Raw genomic sequence first — 6,429 nt, 5'->3', positions numbered from 1 at the left:
AACGACATAAAGCATGTCTAATTTTTAGCAGAGGGTTCAGTATCCTATGTACGTTTAGCGCAAGATATAATACAGTATAATTTACATCCAAGTTTAACACGTATGAAAATACTTTATTTTTCGAGCGGTCTTTAGCCAACCTCCAAAAGGATCCTATTTACAAAGATTTGCGAACAGCCAATTCACAATGACACTAAATTTATTTAGCAAAATAAAGCCGTTCTCCACTAAAAAAAAAAAAGAAAAAATTAAACAAAACAAATATTTTTTATTTTTTTTGAATAATCAGTGTTAAACTGATGTAGTAACTCCAAACATTTCTCTTCCTGCCAAAATTAAATAATTTCAGCAAGTTGAGAAGAAGTCGTACGGAGAGCATAAATATCAAAAATGGAGGGGGGAAGGATTCAGTTTCACTTAAACTGACATAACCCATTGATGCCCCTCTCAAAAACTTGAACAGTAAGTACAAGCAAAATATTACTTAATAATTTGCTGCCATAAGACATGAAACCCAAACATAAGTCAGTCCTGACAACATAAAGATGGGCTGAAGTCTTATTTCGAACTGACTTCTCTATAGTGTATAAAATATTCCCAAACTTATGCCATAGAAACGTCGAAGTTTTGCGTGGTGGTTAATGTTATCGAAGAGCATACAGAAATCTTTGTTATGCCAGCGAAACACTGGTATCTCAAAAAAAAAATATTTATCTCACAACGTTGAAAGTTTGTTTGAAGGTTATCATCAAAATCAGATCCACGCATCAAATTTGGAATAATTGAGTTATTGCTAAAGAGTGTGCCTTTCGCCTTTGAAACTATCGCGTTAGATACAAGCTGAAAATGAGTTATTTCCCCTTGAGAGAAGAAAGAATCATCTTGCAAAGAAAGGATTCTGCGATTACCATTTTGAAACCTTGCTGCTACACTCAAATCAATTTACCTTCTTGGCCTTTTGGTCAAGATCAAAGTGTAGTACCTGTTCTTCAGATGCTGCACTTCCATTTCTTGTTCTCTTTCGGTGGAGGAGAAATCCTTCACGACTGAGACAATTTTTATTTTTGTACCTTTTCTCCACGTTAAAAAACGACCCTGGTGTCTAACTCTGTCCCGTGGGGAGGCATAGTAAATAGGTACACTCAAATCAATTTATCCTTAGTCAATGGAGGGGGGGGGAATCCTTCTATACTAAGCAATTTCTAGTTTTGCCCCCCTTCTTGTGGGGAGCTGGTTTTCTCCCCACATTAAGAACGATCTCGTGTCGCATTTTTGCTCTCGTGGGGAAGCAAATAAATAGCAATAGAAAACGGTGTTTTTCACATCAGACTATAATCATAAATAATCATCCCGTGGCTTCTACATTACCATTTAATCTGTAAGTTGTTGAATAAATCTGCTAAAGATTACACTTTATTCATTTTTTAGTTGGTATTAAATGGATAACGTGTATCAAAATTTTATGTTGTATTATTAACAGTTTTGATGGTTATAGTATAGGAGTGTTTAAATGAAAAAATATTTATACACACACACTAATAAGGCATTGGCCGGTTGTAAAATATGCATAAATTTTATATTTTAATTAATACCGAAACATGTGCATATGAGTATTATCTTTTTTTCTAAACAGTCCTTCAGCAGGCTTTGCTTGCAGAAAGTAATTTAACACAACACATGATGGGCCCATCTTCTATTTTTGGTCTCTGCTGAGATTCTACTGTATTTCAAAATTTTACATTGTATTATTAACTGTTTGATGGCAATAGTACAGGAGTGATAAAAAAAAAAAAAAAATTATATATATATATATATATATTTTGTTATTGTTGTTATTTTTCAAGCGATACATACGGTTAATATTGGCGCCGCCTCGGAGCTCATTTTTTTATTTACTTAGAAAGTCGCCCTTTTTAATTTGGACGTATATAACATTTTTATTTATTTTATTATTTTTAAAACAGTAATCTACGTACACGTGTGTTTCAAGGTTTTTACCTCTCATCAGCGTAGTTTAACTGCCTCTAGGGATCGAACCTCAGACCATGTTTACCACAGTCTGGTGCCTTAACCGTTAGGCCATAATCCCTAGATTGATTATACTGTTTATTTTTATCGCTTATAAATTTAGATTTTGTTATTGTTGTTATTTTTCAAGCGATAACTATGGTTGATATTGGCTCCGCCTCGGAGCTCATTTTTTTATTTACTTAGAAAGTCGCCCTTTTTAATTTGGACGTATATAACATTTTTATTTATTTCATTATTTTTAAAACAGTAATATTTGTAAAATATATATATATATATATATATATATATATATATGTGACACGTTTGGTTGAAAGGACATAAGCACCAAAAATTGAAATTTTAATAATTTTGTCGCAAAATGCGGAAAATATCAAGGAGAATCTATTAAAAAAATTATTGCCGAATTCAAATTATTTATATGAAAACAAGTGTTGAAATATGGATACGTAAGACCATAGATTTCCTTTAAATTCTCTACCTAATTATGTTCTTTGATTTTTCCAGACTTGCAAATCAACAAGCACTAACATTGTTGTTCATTAAAGTCGAACATCTAAAAAAAATGTAATTTTGTAATGCACATTTCAAATATTTAGCATAGATATATCAATATCTTCGATAAAAAGTATTTTTCTGTTCTAAATTATTTACTGCACTTACCACTATATGGTTAATAAATATATTTGATTAAATTTGTAATTTATGTTAGAATGATATTGTAAGATTGTATTTAAATAGTTTATAAATTTTCTACACCTTCATTACAAAAAATCATTGCTGAATTCAAAGTATTTATGTGGAAACAAGTGTTTGAGCATTTGATAGACGTCTGTTGAAATGTGGATACTTATTTTCTTCAAATTCTCTAACCATGTTTTATTTGTTTGGATTTTTGCAAATGAACAAGTACTAACACTGTTGTTCATTAAAGTCGAACATCTAAAAAATGTAATTTTGTAACGCCCCTTTCAAATATTTAGCATAGATATATCAATATCTTCAATAAAAAGTATTTTTCTGTTCTAAATTATTTACTGCACTGACCTCTATGGTTTCGGATGATATCTGATTAAATTTGTAATTTATGTTAGAATGATATTGTAAGATTGTCTTTGTATTTAAATAGTTCATAAATTTTCTCCATTACACGATTATTGGACCCTATTTAAAGGCTCAAAGAAATATCATTTTGCTCCAAACATTTAAACTCTTTTTTTTTTTTGTGTGTGTGTGGGGGGGGGGAGAAAACTATCAAGTTGCGCTTTTGTCATTCTTCCCTATGATGAAGGAAAGTTTCTCGTCTAATCCCGAACATTGCTGGGTCTCCTTGCTAATATATATATATATATATATAGTGATTCTTTATGTTAGAATGATATTGTAAGATAGTTTTTGTATTTAAATAGTTACTTTCCTACACCTTCATTGCGGAATTCAAATTATTTATGTGAAAATAGTTTAATCATTACAGAGAGATACGATGAAATACCTATAAGTCGAATAAACCAAATTAAACTGCTCTATGGATTAAATAGAATAAGTAGTTTTATTTTTATGTAAGAATCAGAAACATAACTATCATGTCAACATTTTGAAAACAATCTCGAGAAACAAAGGGAGATAACTCAACAATTAAATCTTGCAAAGAATTTTTATTGTATTACCTACAAATTCCCGTTAATTGCGTTTGGTGGAAGAATGACATAAGCGCCAAAAGTTGAAATTTTGAGCTTTTTTTGTCGCAAAGTGTATACAATATCGACGAGAATCGAACCACAAAAAAATTATTGCGGAATTCAAATTATGTGAAAATTAATGTTTGAATATTTGCTATACGTCTGTTGAAATGTGGATACTTAAAACCATAGATTTTAAATTCTCTACCTAATTATGTTTTATTTGTTGTTGATTTGCACGTTTTTAAAAATCAAAAGTACTAACACTGTTGTTCATTAAAGTCGAACATCTAAAAAATGTAATTTTGTAATGTCCCTTTCAAATATTTAGCATAGATATATCAATATCTTCGATAAAAAGTATTTTTCTGTTCTAAATTATTTACTGCACTTACCTCTATATGGTTAATAAATATATTTGATTAAATTTGTAATTTATGTTAGAATGATATTGTAAGATTGTATTTAAATAGTTTATAAATTTTCTACACCTTCATTACAAAAAATCATTGCTGAATTCAAAGTATTTATGTGGAAACAAGTGTTTGAGCATTTGATAGACGTCTGTTGAAATGTGGATACTTATTTTCTTCAAATTCTCTAACCATGTTTTATTTGTTTAGATTTTTGCAAATGAACAAGTACTAACACTGTTGTTCATTAAAGTTGAACATATAAGATAAAATTTTGTAACACCCCTTCAAATACGACTGGAAGAAAGAGAAGAAAGCTTGACTACTGGGAAAGAGAAACAGCAAAACGGAAGTGAAATATTGGAGAAGAATATGGCAGTAGTTCTTCAAAATGTATTGTAGGAAAGCGCAGGGTTGGGGAAGCATGTTCTTGCAAAAAAAAAAAAAAATGTTTCGAAAAGAATAGGTGTCCCAGAAAAGGTTGCGTTACTAGAAATAGCAAAATGAAAGCGAAATAGTAGTGTTTCTTTGTACTTAAATCTATATAATTATAAAACTCAAATGACCTTGTAACGGGCATTGTAACCCAATATCCGGTTTACGACTTCCGGTTGTGCATGCGTAATAAACAAATAATCAACGCGACAATAAAACGTATTGTTTTGCTGTGTATGTTTTCAGCGTACCAATTGGGTTTTTTTTTGCGTTTAAATTAAAAGATATGTCAAAATTTGAATTTAACTTTAAGTATTATGGTATCTGTTCAGTGCATATTTACCTATATGTATGGCAAACTACTTATAATTACATTGGCTGTAAGTTAGTTTTTTTTTTTCAAAAATAAATAATTATAAACAGAACGACTCATAAAAATCTATCTATACTCTTTTTTCATTTTAATATACTTTTATAGAAATGTTTATGTCACAAAGAACTATTTTCTGCACGTCACAAGTGCCACGCTCATACGTTACTTCCATAGCTAATATAACATACTGACCCAACGGGTCATGGGTAGTCTAGTAGTTAATAAATTTCTTTCATACAGAAAAGGTTGCGTTAATAGAAATAGCAAAATAGTATGTTTGTTTGTATTTAAAAAGTTAATAAATTTCTTTCATTATACGATTAATAAACTGTTTAAAGGTTCAAAAGAGTATCATTTTGCTCCAAACATTTAACCTCTTTTTTGGGAAAAAGTATCGAGTTGCACTTATATCATTCTTCCACCGAACGGGTCATATCAACTAATATATCAATCTCTGATCAGTTACCTTTTATGCCTTCTTTTAGTTACCTGCCCCAAGAGTTATGTCCGCGGGAATTTTTAGCAGGCTTTGCTTGCTTGCGGTAAGTAATTTAGCACAATACATGATGGGCCCACCTTGTATTTTTGTCTCTGCCCCCACCCCCTGACAAAAAGCGTCCATCTTTCAGATTTTTTTTTAATTATTGATGCTTATTGAATGCATTCTGATACAAAACCTGTCTGAGAACACTGCTAGGCACATAAAGTACGTTTATGTGAAATTTAAAAACAAAAACCCATCCCAGCCATTTAGGAGTCCATAGGGAACGAACTCTCACACACAAAGTTCCTTATATATATGTGTGTGTGTACACTAATAAATATCCCAATCTTAGACCAATTACTTATACCTTCTGGAAGTGGAAAGCATCATTAGATATCATTGCTAATCTAGCCACATTGAAGAGCTGTGATATGGTGAAACAGTCCACCTGTTGATGCATATATATATATATATGATTGCTGCATCTTTCCAGATGATAGCCATCATATTGAGTTCTCCCAATCTTGTCGTCCATGCTATCTCAGATGACTCTGCACTCCTGCCGCAGATTTGCACATCTTGAAGCAGATGTGACATACAAATTGAGCAATTTTCACTGAGTTGACTTCCTCTGGAGGTTGAAGTGTATTCCTATGAACAATCACATGTCTTTTCAAACCAGCAGTAGACTTGCAAACTTTGCTGTTAAACAGATCGTTTGTTTCGGACCAATAGGTGCAAAGTTGACCTGAACAGGAGTTTGTGAGACTTAAGGTGGTCGATGTAACCAGTGTGGCATTTCCAGCTCTTTGTGTCATGGTTAAGACCATCAATTATATATATATATATATATATATATATATATATATATATACCCCCCCCCCAACTAATATACCAGTCTCTAACCAGTTACTTTTTATGCCTTCTTTTAGTTAACTGCCCCAAGAGTTATATTGTTCGTAAGGGGTTTTCAGCAGGTTTTGCTTGATTGCAGTAATTTAGCATAACACATGAGGA

General features: G+C 31.5%; 1 pseudogene; it reads left to right on the top strand.

Annotated features, from left to right (window-relative positions):
- The first annotated feature begins 942 nt into the window (after positions 1–942).
- Positions 943–1,075, top strand: LOC145269947 (U2 spliceosomal RNA; annotated as a pseudogene).
- Positions 1,076–6,429: the final 5,354 nt, after the last annotated feature.

The sequence above is a fragment of the Euprymna scolopes genome, chromosome 45, assembly GCF_053919585.1.
Source record: "Euprymna scolopes isolate OS-2025 chromosome 45, ASM5391958v1, whole genome shotgun sequence".
Classification (NCBI taxonomy): Eukaryota; Metazoa; Mollusca; class Cephalopoda; order Sepiida; family Sepiolidae; genus Euprymna; species Euprymna scolopes.
The sequence above is the reverse complement of the archived record's forward strand: the minus strand, read 5'-3'. Positions and strand labels throughout refer to the sequence as shown.